A 12511-nucleotide genomic window follows, 5' to 3' on the forward strand; every position below is an offset into this window, starting at 1 on the left:
GAACTTCATCCGGAGGTCTTTGCCCAAATACTTCGACGTTGGGGCAAACCAGAGATAGATCTCATGGCGTCTCGACAGAACGCCAAGCTTCCTCGTTACGGGTCCAGATCCAGGGATCCGGGAGCGGTTCTGATAGATGCTTTGACAGCACCTTGGACCTTCGGGATGGCTTATGTGTTTCCACCCTTCCCGATGCTTCCTCGATTGATTGCCAGAATCAAACAGGAGAGAGCATCAGTGATTCTAATAACGCCTGCATGGCCACGCAGGACTTGGTATGCAGATCTAGTGGACATGTCATCCTGTCCACCTTGGTCGCTACCTCTGAAACAGGACCTTCTGATCCAGGGTCCCTTCAAACATCAAAATCTAATTTCTCTGAAGCTGACTGCTTGGAAATTGAACGCTTGATTTTATCAAAACGTGGTTTTTCTGAGTCAGTTATTGATACCTTAATACAGGCTAGGAAGCCTGTTACCAGAAAGATTTACCATAAGATATGGCGCAAATACTTATATTGGTGCGAATCCAAGAGTTACTCATGGAGTAAGGTTAGGATTCCGAGGATATTGTCTTTTCTACAAGAAGGTTTAGAAAAGGGTTTATCCGCTAGTTCCTTAAAGGGACAGATTTCAGCTCTGTCCATTCTTTTACACAAACGTCTGTCAGAAGTTCCGGACGTTCAAGCTTTTTGTCAGGCTTTAGCTAGGATCAAGCCTGTGTTTAAAACTGTTGCTCCACCATGGAGTTTGAACTTAGTTCTTAATGTTTTACAGGGGGTTCCGTTTGAACCCCTTCATTCCATTGATATCAAGTTGTTATCTTGGAAAGTTCTGTTTTTAATGGCGATTTCCTCGGCTCGAAGAGTCTCTGAGTTATCTGCCTTACATTGTGATTCTCCTTATCTGATTTTTCATTCAGACAAGGTAGTTCTGCGTACTAAACCTGGGTTCCTACCTAAGGTGGTCACTAACAGGAATATCAATCAAGAGATTGTGGTTACATCTTTGTGTCCTAATCCTTCTTCGAAAAAGGAACGTCTGCTACACAATCTAGATGTAGTCCGTGCCCTGAAATTTTATCTACAGGCAACTAAGGATTTTTGACAAACGTCTTCCCTGTTTGTCGTTTATTCTGGTCAGAGGAGAGGTCAAAAAGCTTCGGCTACCTCTCTCTCCTTTTGGCTTCGTAGCATAATACGGTTAGCCTATGAGACTGCTGGACAGCAGCCTCCTGAAAGAATTACAGCACATTCTACTAGAGCTGTGGCTTCCACTTGGGCCTTTAAGAATGAGGCTTCTGTTGAACAGATTTGCAAGGCTGCAACTTGGTCTTCTCTTCATACTTTTTCCAAATTTTACAAATTTGACACTTTTGCTTCTTCGGAGGCTGTTTTTGGGAGAAAGGTTCTTCAGGCAGTGGTTCCTTCCGTATAAAGAGCCTGCCTGTCCCTCCCGTCATCCGTGTACTTTAGCTTTGGTATTGGTATCCCATAAGTAATGGATGATCCGTGGACTGGATACACTTAACAAGAGAAAACATAATTTATGCTTACCTGATAAATTTATTTCTCTTGTAGTGTATCCAGTCCACAGCCCGCCCTGTCACTTTAAGGCAGGTAATTTTTCCATTAAACTACAGTCACCACTGTACCCTATGGTTTTCCTTTCTCTGCATGTTTTCGGTCGAATGACTGGTAATGGCAGTTAGGGGAGGATCTATATAGCAGCTCTGCTGGGTGAATCCTCTTGCACTTCCTGTTGGGGAGGAGTTAATATCCCATAAGTAATGGATGATCCGTGGACTGGATATACTTCAAGAGAAATAAATTTATCAGGTAAGTATAAATTATGTTTTTGTTCATTGAAAGGTGCTGAGGATTCATATTGTTTGTAAAATAACATTCGGCACCTGTAGAGCATGTTTATTTTATAAGGAATACCAACTAACATGTTACATGGGAAAATGAATCTAATAGTTTTATGGAAAGTCATTATGTTATTATCAGTTATTTGTAGAGTGCCAACAGATTCCACAACACTACAAACATAAGAATAATATGAAAGGTAACATTTATAGGAAACAAGTGGGTAGAGGGCCCTGCCAAGAGCTCTCATGAAGATGATCTACAAATAGCTGGACTCATAGGCTTACATGCTAAGGGGGGGTTCAAGGAGATAGCAAAGGAGGAGAGGAACTGAGGTTAGAAAAGGTTAGCATATATTATATGCATCCTTGAACAGAAAAGTCTTTAACAAGCGCTAGAAAATTTCAAAACTTAGGAAGTGTCTTGTAGAGTGAGGCAGTAAGTTCCACAAAGTAGGGGCCAGTCTGGTGAAGTTTTGTAGATTGGAATGCAAGGAGGTAACAATATAGAAGGAGATTATGAGCAGAGCAAACGGGACAGGAGGGGGAGTATCTTGAGATAAGGTCTGAGATATGGGGTGGAGGAGCAGTTGCGATTAAGGACCTTAAATGTCAGAGTCAGAATTTTGTGTTTAATTGTAGAGGCTAGATGAAGCCAGTGATGGGATTGGCAGAGGGGTGCAACAGAATAAGAGCTACATTTAAGGAAGATCAGCTTGGCAGAGACATTTAATGGATTGTAAAGGAGATAGATAAAAGCTAAGGAGACCAGAAAGAATGGAGTTGCAATAGTCAAGGCAGGAAATGATGAGTGGATTCAAATCTTTTTTGTGTCTTGTGTGAGGAAGTGGAGAATTCTGGAGATGTTTTTAAGGTGGTAAAAGCAGGATTTGCTCTTGGTTGGCCAGAGACTGGATTTGAGGAGTGAAAGAAAGATCTGAGTCAAGTGTGACCCCGACACATTGAGCGTGCATGGTTGAAGTTATGATGTTATTATCAACTGTTATGGTGATTTTTTTAAAATGGGGAGAACTAAGTAGCTCCGTTTTGGAGAGATTCAGTTTAATATTGAGAGGACATCCAAGCTGAAATATGAGAAATACAGTTAGTGACACCAGTTAGCAAGGAAGGAATTATTTTAGGTGTAGAAAGATAGATTTGGGTGTCATCAGCATATAAATTATATTGAAACCCATGGAACTTTATTAAGGAACCTAAGGATGACGTATAGATCAAGAAGAGAAGAGCATCAAGGACAGAGTCTAGTGGTACCCCAACAGAAAGTGGCAGAGTATGCACCGGAGAAGGCTACACTAAAGGTATGTTTAGACAGGTAGATCGTTGTTGGATCTTAGGGGACTGGCTGGAGTATATTTGTTGATGAGTAAGGACAGGTAGGGGGGCTGCATTGGTAAGTGCTTTGTAGGTCAGAGTGAGAATTTTGAATATAATTCTGCTGTGAATGGGGAGCCAGTTAAGGGACTCACAGAGGGGTGCAGCAGATACAGAGCGTCAGGAGAGGTGGAGTAGCCTAGCAGGAGCATTTAGGATGGGTTAAAGGGGGGAGAGGCGGGAGAGAGGAAGGCCTGTTAGTAGGTTATTACAGTAGTCAAGCCGGGAATTTACTAGGGAATGGATTAGCTGTTTAGTAATTTCAGCACTCAGAAAAGGACGAATTTTGGAGATATTGCGTAGGTGATTGCGACAGGATGAAGAGAACAATTGGATGTGGGGTATGAAGGACAGATTGGAGTCAAGTTTAACTCCTATGCAGAGGACTTGGGTTGATGTGGAGATAGTGGTGTCGCCAACAGTGATAGTAAAGTTAGAAACTGGAGTAGAATTAGATGGGGGAATTAGAAGAAGCTGTCTTGGAAATGTTGATTTTAGGTGGTGAGAGGCCATCCAGGAAGAAATGCCAGATAAGCAGTCACTGATGTGGGAAAGGACAGAAGGAGAGAGTGCAGGGGTGTATAGGTAGATCTGAGTATCATCAGCATAGAGGTGATAGTTGAAGCCATAGCTACTGATAAGTGTACCTAGTGAGGAAGTATCGATTGAAAAGAGATGAGGGCCTAGAACAGAGCCTTGAGGTATGTCAACAGACAGAGGCAATGAGGAGGAGGAGTCGCCAGCAAATGAGACAGAAAAGGACCTATTAGAGAGATAAGGGTGGATCCAGGAGAGGGCAATGTCACAGAGCCCAAGGGAGTCCTTAGGAGGAGGGGATGGTCAACCATGTCAAAGGCAGCACACAGGTCAAGTAAGATAAGTATAGAGTAGTGGCTTATGTTTTTAGCAGAAAGAAGATTGTTAGAGAAGTAGTCTTATAAAGATTGTAAACTATGAAATATTGCATTATATACATTTTGATTACTAGTTACTATCAACTCAAGGCTTACTCTCCTTTATATTTCTGAAAAATTATATATTTTGACTGCTTTTACTGATTTTAAAATTAATGATACGCTTTAAAGATTATAGCAAACAATATATCACTCTGCAAATACAATATCAGATAAAGAATAGTAAAAAGTGATACTTCCCTCTCAAGAAAACCTCTGCCTCCACCTGTCTCTCCCAGGTCAAAAATGCTTGATAGATTGCTTTTTCTTTTTTTTAAAATAGAATTTTTATTGAGATTTTGAACAGTTACAATGAAAATCTTTCATCCAGCTACAGAGGCAGATAGTATATATGTGAAATAATTAGGTTGACATGTCACATAGTAATCTGTATAAGCGGTTTAAGAACCTAAGATATATACATCTGTAATAGCTCCCTTAAAGGGAATGGTACATGACTAAAAGAATACCACTGGATGAAAATCCCTCAGGACATGACAATATGTGAATGTATATCAACATATGGTAAAACAGTTGTTATTATGGGATTTATAGAGACGTGTCTATTGGTCAACCAGTAAATATGTAAGTGGACTTACCTTAACAAAATCTCTTTATTTGTTTTTTTTTTTTTGTTTGATAGGCTTAATATTTAGTATGGAGTAGTAAATAATAGAAAAATATTGGAGGGGGAACAACAGACAGAAGCTGTTCAATATTGAAAGGAAAGGGAGAGGGGGCGTAGCCAGAGAGTTTTTTAATGGTATTGTTGCGATTAAACGGCACTTAATAACAGGTAAATTTCTCCTGGGATCTATATAAAGGCAGTAAGATGTATGATTAGGGATCCAAGAGAAATTGGGGCGGTACACAACGATTCATAGTAATCCCATATTATAGGGGGCATACAGGTCCACATCCTAATATCCATGTAATCTGTTACCTATTAACCAAATGTAGTAAAGCGAGTTAGTACCTGGGAAATGTTATCTACAAACATATTGATAAAGTGCGATCAACCTATATCACAATATCTAAATCATTATGATCGCATGTATATATGACAAGAATACAATGATCAACTAGCATTAGCCAATACCTCAGTTTTTCTAGCTCATATTTACAAAATGGGTAGGACGACAACTGAGTCCGTGGGTACAGTGTCATGGTTGAAAGGTACTGGAGGTAATCTCATCTATACATCTATATCCATCAATATAATAATGACTTATTCTGTAGCGTAGCATATATACTTAGCTTCTAATGGCTGTACCTTATTGCTTATTGTAGGTGTGACTTATAACTGTAAAGAACCATGTAGAACTGTAGATTACATGAAAAGGTATGTGGACCCATGGCAAGAAGTAATGGGTACTTAAATGAAGCCCAAAAATTACTTAGATTTTGAAAAACCAAAGTGGGCTTTTGTAGCAATCCATATGACTGTAGCATAACAGTGAGGTTATTATGGGAGCTGTTGGGAAGGGATATATTGGGACATATAACAGAACTACTCACATATTGACCAGCTCGCTTATAAATGGATTGTAGTATGGGTCATGGTACAAATGGTTGATATAATTTGATCTAAATAAATGCCAGTAACATTTATAACATATATAGAGGATATTCTTACTTCCATGGATATAGAAACTATTGATGAACCATAGATAAACATGGTGAAACAAACACAAGCAATAGAAACTATCAACATAACAACCATTATGGCTAACAGTAAATAACAATGTCTAGGGTGCTGGTAGTCACATCTTTTATAATGTTCAGCTGTCTGCCAGTGCTAGAGTCCCTTAATGCCGCCCTATATGTCAGGCAGATGGACCGTGTCATTCACCTCCTGGATCAAAGGAAGTGTCTTGGCTTAGAGATAAATGTATTTTGTGATGCTGCATATACAGTGTGCCCAAGTCATTGTGTGCAGTCAGATATATGTGGCTCGGCAATGGCTCCTGAATAATAATATCTAATAGCAGTCCGGAATATCGTGTTCTTCCGACATGGAGAACTTGTAGCCAGTATCGGGTGGTTAGGTTTGATGGGGTCTTCAGCTCTAGATTTGGCTGAGTAGATTGACGGGCCAGAGTATCTGGGCTGTCTCTGGGCTTAGACGGTTGTGTCACTAATCCGGGAGCTAGATGCGTAGGAGGGGGAAGATCTAATGTAACCTTGGTTGGATTGGAGGCGAATCCCTCCTCCTTGTCCCTCGTGCAGGCCGCAGCTTTCGATGACAAGAGGATGGGATAGCTGGAGGAGTTCATCCTCAAGGAGGGCTAGCACTGCAGCTATCTCAACCTCCATACTTTGCTGTACTTTGCTGTGGGAAATCTGTTATAATGCGGCTGGGGGTAAGGGGTGGTGTAAAGGTGGCTGACGGTCTCTCCAGCAGGTATCCCAGGTTATAAGATCCGATGAATCCCCTGTAACAGTTTCACTCAATGAAGCGGAGTAAGGATAGTGTTAAGATTTGCTTAGTAGGCCCTCGCCACATATCTAACATGCCAAGATCACTTACTCAAGCTGCCGAGTGGGAATGGGAAAATATATTTCAATTGCGTGTTGTTTCGGCAGACCGAATATATAATTATTCTAGCAGATAGCAATGAATAGTTCTAAGATTAATTATAAGATTAGGTTGTCAGTCTTCTGAGCTATAGAATTTTGTGTCCGCCATGACTGCCTCTTGATCACGCCCCCCGATAGATCGCCTCTTCTTAGCATTTTTAATAAGAATTCACAATAGCGTAATATTTAATGCCCAAAAAGGAAAATACTCGCAGGGATACAAATTTTACATTTCAGCAGGTTTATTGCGGTTGGATAAAAACAGGATCAAAGCTCAGTTTTTAAAATAGTTTTGTACAGATTTAATTGGCTCAATGTGTTTTCATGATATACTCGTATATCTCAAAAGCAAATAAAGCCATGAAAAAAGCTTTAGCACTCAATCATTATACAAATTAACTCTCTAGCATTCATCTTGATTGCTGGAAAAGAGATTTACAAAGATATAAACGTATTTAAAAATATTTTTTCCCAAAAGGGAGTACATTATTACTAAGATCCAAATAAAAAACGTTAAAAACTAATGTTTATTTCTATCTCTAACATTTGGGGAAAAATGTATTAAAACTATTTAGATATGGTAGACATCAATTAACCAATTCTTATAAACCAGCCACAATTAAAAGACCCAATAAAAAAATCAGAATTTTTTATCTAATAGGAAGTCATACAATTCAGTTCTTAAATGAGTAGCCATATGCAACATAGGCCTCAATCAGGTCCATTTGTGTTTCAAATAGTCATATGATTTTAAACAACCAATCCAGTTGTTTAAAAAATATTGGCTTGATGTCAATTCCCTTTTGAGGTGGAAAGCTTCATTATTTCTCATTCAGGTCCTGTCAGGATGCCAGGAATCAGACTGAGACGAGAATTGCAAAACTAATCACACCTTTATTAATAGAAAAAAATAATAAAAAGTCCACAAAACAAATAACAAGCCCGGAATCAAAACCACAGCTGGTAGTCAGATGAGCCAAGTCAGGAGCCAAAGCGAGTAGTCAGACAGACTGGAATCAGGAGAACAGCAGAGTCAGGAACAAGCCAGGGATCAGGAACCAGGAGGGACGTCAGACAGCCAGGTAATACACAGGAGCTCTCACAAACAGGTCTGAGACAACGCAAGGGCAAAGCATACTGAACAGAGGCCCTTTAAATAATAAGTGATTACATCACAATTCTGAGACTGCATCCGGTCTCACACTGATGATGAACACCAGTCTGGCCATAAAAGTAAGTGCAAGGAAATGAGCAGCATCACACACTCTGCACCAGACTCAGCAAAAGAAGTGAGTAAAATGGCTGCCTGCAGCACATGGCAAACAAAGGAGGGAAAAAACCCTGATAGTACCCTCCCCTCAACGACCCCTCCCCCGCGGGAGGACAAAAGGCTTATTGGGGAAATGGACATGGAAGGCATGGAGGAGGGTGGGAGCATGAACATCAGAGGAGGGAACCCATGAACGCTCCTCCAGTAGCCCCTCCAGTGAACCAAATACTGTACGCGGCCCCTGGACATACGAGAGTCAATAATGCTGCTGACCTCATATTCCTCATGGTTGTCAACAAAGATAGGATGGGGACAAGGCAACACAGTGGTAAACCGATTACAAACCAATGGTTTCAAGAGGGAGACATGAAAAACATTGGAGATGTTCATTGCAGGAGGAAGGTCAAGAGCGTAGGCCACAGGATTGACCATTGTCGGAGTATTCTAAAAGGACCAACATAATGGGAGCCAGATTATTGGAAGGCACACAAAGGTTCAAGTTGCGGGAGGACAGCCAAACTCTATCACCAACCTGGTAGGAAGGCGTGGGCAGACGCCTATGATCGGTCTGGAACTTTTGGCGCTGCATAGAACGATGAAGGCAATCCTGAATCTGCACCCATGTGGAACAGAGTTGCCGGAGATGCTCCTCCAAAGCTGGAATACCCTGAGACATGAATGAATCAGGCAACAAGGATGGTTGAAACCCATACTTCGCCATGAACGAGGATAACTTGGAGGAAGCATTAATACTACTATTACGAGCAAACTCTGCCCAAGGTAACAGTTCAGACCAATTATTGTGGTGATCTGAGACATAGCAACGGAGGAACTGTTCCAGAGCTTGATTAGACCGTTCCACAGCCCCATTGGATTGACGGTGATATGCTGAGGAGAAGGAAAGCTGGATGCCCATTTGAGCACAAAAGTAACGCCAAAATCTGGAGACAAACTGGCTACCCCGGTCCGACATCTCCTTGGGTAACCCTTGTAAACTGAAGACCTCCCGGGCAAAAATTGAAGCAAGCTCCTGAGCGGTAGGCAGCTTCATCAAGGGAATGCAATGTGACATTTTAGAAAAACGGTCAACCACCATAAGGATAACAGTATTGCCATTGGAAACAGGGAGCTTGACAATGAATTCCATGAAAAGATGTGTCCAAGGATGCTCACCATTAGCAATAGGTTGAAGAAGACCCACAGGAAGACGTTGAGGAGTCTTATTCTGTGCACAAAATGAGAAGGAGGCAACATACGCAGCAACATCAGAACGAAGACCTGGCCACCAGAATTGTCGAGTGACAGATCAAATCATTTGGTTCTTGCCTGGGTGACTTGCAGCTTTAGGATAGTGGTAAGTGTGCAAAAGTTTAGTTTGAAGATTCTCAGGAACAAAACACTTACCACTAGGTTTCTCAGGAGGTGCATTGGTTTGTGCAGCCAGGATCTCCTCCCCCAAGGGAGAAGTCAAATTAGTATGTATGGTAGCCAAAATATGGTCAGGAGGTATAACTGGAGTAGGTACAGACTCCTCCTTGGACAGAGGTGAAAATTGTTGAGAGAGGGCATCAGCCCTAACATTCTTACTACCAGGCAGGTAGGAGACCACATAATTAAACCAAGACAAAAATAGCGCCCATCTAGTCTGTCGGGGCAACAAATGTTTTGCTTCAGATAGATAAGTTAAATTCTTGTGGTCAGTAAGAATGCGCACTGGCACGCTAGTACCCTCGAGACGATGCCTCCATTCCTTGAGTGCCAAAATTATGGCCAGTAATTCCCTGTCGCCAATTTCATAATTGCACTCCGCTGAAGACAATTTCTTATAAAAGAAACCACACGGATGCAAGGAACTGTCAGGCGTAGGACGTTGAGACAAGAGGGCACCTATTCCAGTCTCAGACGCATCGACCTCAAGAAGGCAGAACAGGGTTAGGATGAGCCAGAACTGGAGTGGCAGCAAAAGCAGTTTGAAGACTATCTAAGGTCTTAATGGCAGTAGGTGACCAATGGAGTGGATCAGTCTCTTTACGGGTCATGTCTTTGATAGGTTTGACCAAGGAAGAAAAGTTTTTAATAAACTTTCTATAGTAATTTGTGAACCCCAAAAACGTTTAATAGACCAAAGAACAACAGGGCGAGACCACTGCAGAACTGCAGATAACTTGTCAGGATCCATGGAGAACCCTGCAATGGAGATAACATAACCTAGGAAGGTTACTTGAGTCTGATGGAACTCATATTTCTAGAGTTTACAAAACAGGCCATTCTCACATAGTCTCTGAAGAACCCGTGTAAAATCAGAACGACGAGCCTCAAGTGTGGGTGAGTGTATGAGTATGTCATCTAAGTACACCACAACACACTGTTGCAACATATATTGTAGGACATCATTAATAAATTCCTGGAAAACAGCAGGAGCATTACATAGGCCAAAGGCCATTACAAGATACTCATAATGCCCACACCTGGTGTTAAATGCTGTTTTCCATTCGTGGCCCTCCTTGATCCTAACGAGATTGTACACTCCTCTCAAATCAAGTTTAGTAAAGACCGTAGCGCCCTTGAGGTGGTCAAAGAGTTCCGTAATGAGTGGAATAGGGTAAGCATTCTTAATGGTAAGACGATTAAGACCCCTATAATCGATGCATGGTCTTAACTCGCCACCCTTTTTCTTCACAAAGAAGAAGCCAGCTCCTGCAGGAGAGCAGGATTTGCGGATGATCCCCCGTGACAGAGCATCGGCAACATACTCCTCCATAGCACAATTATCCGCAACAGTCAGAGGGTAAACCCAGCCCGAGGAGGAATGGTTCCGGGTTGCAGGTCTATGGCACAATCGTAAGACCGGCATGCACCTTCTCAAACACGTCTAGGAACTCTCGGTACTCCTCTGGCAATTGAGATACCGAAGATGTGCACAAGACTTTAACTGGTTTCCATAGACAAGTGGAAATACATTGCGGAGTCCACGACAAAATTTCGGACCTGCGCCAGTCGAGACTGGGATTGTGCTTTTGCAGCCAGGGATAACAAGAACAACCGGAAAATGCAGAGAGTTTATCACCTGGAACTTGAGGGTTTCAAAATGGAGAGCCCCAACAGCCATGGATAACGGAGCAGTTTCGTGAGTAACAAGTGTGGGCTGAAGGGGCCTGCCATCAATGGCCTCAATAGCAAGCGGAATGGACCGAGGCAAAACAGGAATGGAGTGCTTTGATATAAAAGCACTGTCAATGAAATAGCCTGCAGCACTGGAGTCAACAAGAGCCTGGGTGACTATGGAGGAGTCCACCCAGGAAAGGACAACTGTGACCAAAGTTTTCTTCTTTAGCGGTTCTGGGGACGAGGATAAACCACCCAAGGTCTGCCCCTGACAGGACCTTAGGTGTGAGCGTTTTCCGGCCGTGTAGGACACGACTTCAAAAGGTGGCCCTGTAACCCACAATAGAGGCAGAGCCCCTCCCTGCTCCTAAAGGCCCTCTCCGCCACAGAGAGATGCATGAATCCCAACTGCATTGGCTCAGCAGTACCTGGTGACTCGGGACCAGGAGGCATGGGAGGAGAGGGAGGCATGGGTGGGAACATACACATAAAAGACAATGGAACAGGAGGCTTCCGCTCCTTGAAAGAAGACCTCTCTCTGAGTCTGATGTCAATTAGGATCAAGAAAGACACCAATGCCTCGAGATCCTCTGGTAAATCTCTAGCAGCAACTTCATCTTTAATTGCATCAGAGAGCCCATGAAAGAAGGCGGCAACATGTTCTACCCTACCTCTGCGCCAAGTGTATGGAACTCAATGGCATACTGAGCAACAGATCTTGTACCTTGCTGAATGGACATGAGTCGTTTAGCAGCAGAGGAGGAGCGAGCCGGAACATCAAATACCCTTCGAAAGGAGGCCACAAATTCAGGGTAATTTGAAATCACAGGTTTATTAGTCTCCCACAAGGGATTAGCCCAGGCAAGAGCTGTGTCAGAGAGTAACGAGGTGATAAATCCCACCTTAGCTCTGTCAGAGGGAAACGCCTGAGGTAAAATCTCAAAGTAAATGCCCACCTGGTTCAAAAACCCTCTGCACTGATTAGGATCGCCTCCATATTACTGAGGTTGAGGTGCAGAACCGGACATGCTCCTGGTAGGACTAGGTGCAGCAGCGGAAACAGGAGCAGCCATAATTTGCCGGACACTTTGGTCCAAATGTGCAGTGCAAGTCAGCAGGGTTTGCAGGGCTAGTGCAAATTGATCCAAGCGGTGATCCTGTTAATCCATCCTGGAAATTATGGCAGGTAAAGGTGGATTATTAGCACCATAAGGATTCATGGCCCTTGCGTAATGTCAGGATGCCAGGTATCAGACTGAGACGAGAAGTGCAAAAATAATCACACCTTTATTAATAGCAAAAAATAATAAAAATTCCACAAAACAAATAACAAGCCAGGAATCAA

At 42.5% G+C, this 12511-nt stretch overlaps 1 protein-coding gene across 1 annotated transcript in view; it reads left to right on the forward strand.

The window, feature by feature from the left end:
• The window catches only part of ADGRA1 (adhesion G protein-coupled receptor A1), a 662711-nt gene that overhangs the window by 571859 nt on the left and 78341 nt on the right, over window positions 1-12511 (forward strand). The window lies entirely within an intron of this gene.

This window comes from Bombina bombina, chromosome 9 (assembly GCF_027579735.1).
Source record: "Bombina bombina isolate aBomBom1 chromosome 9, aBomBom1.pri, whole genome shotgun sequence".
NCBI classification, from domain to species: domain Eukaryota; kingdom Metazoa; phylum Chordata; class Amphibia; order Anura; family Bombinatoridae; genus Bombina; species Bombina bombina.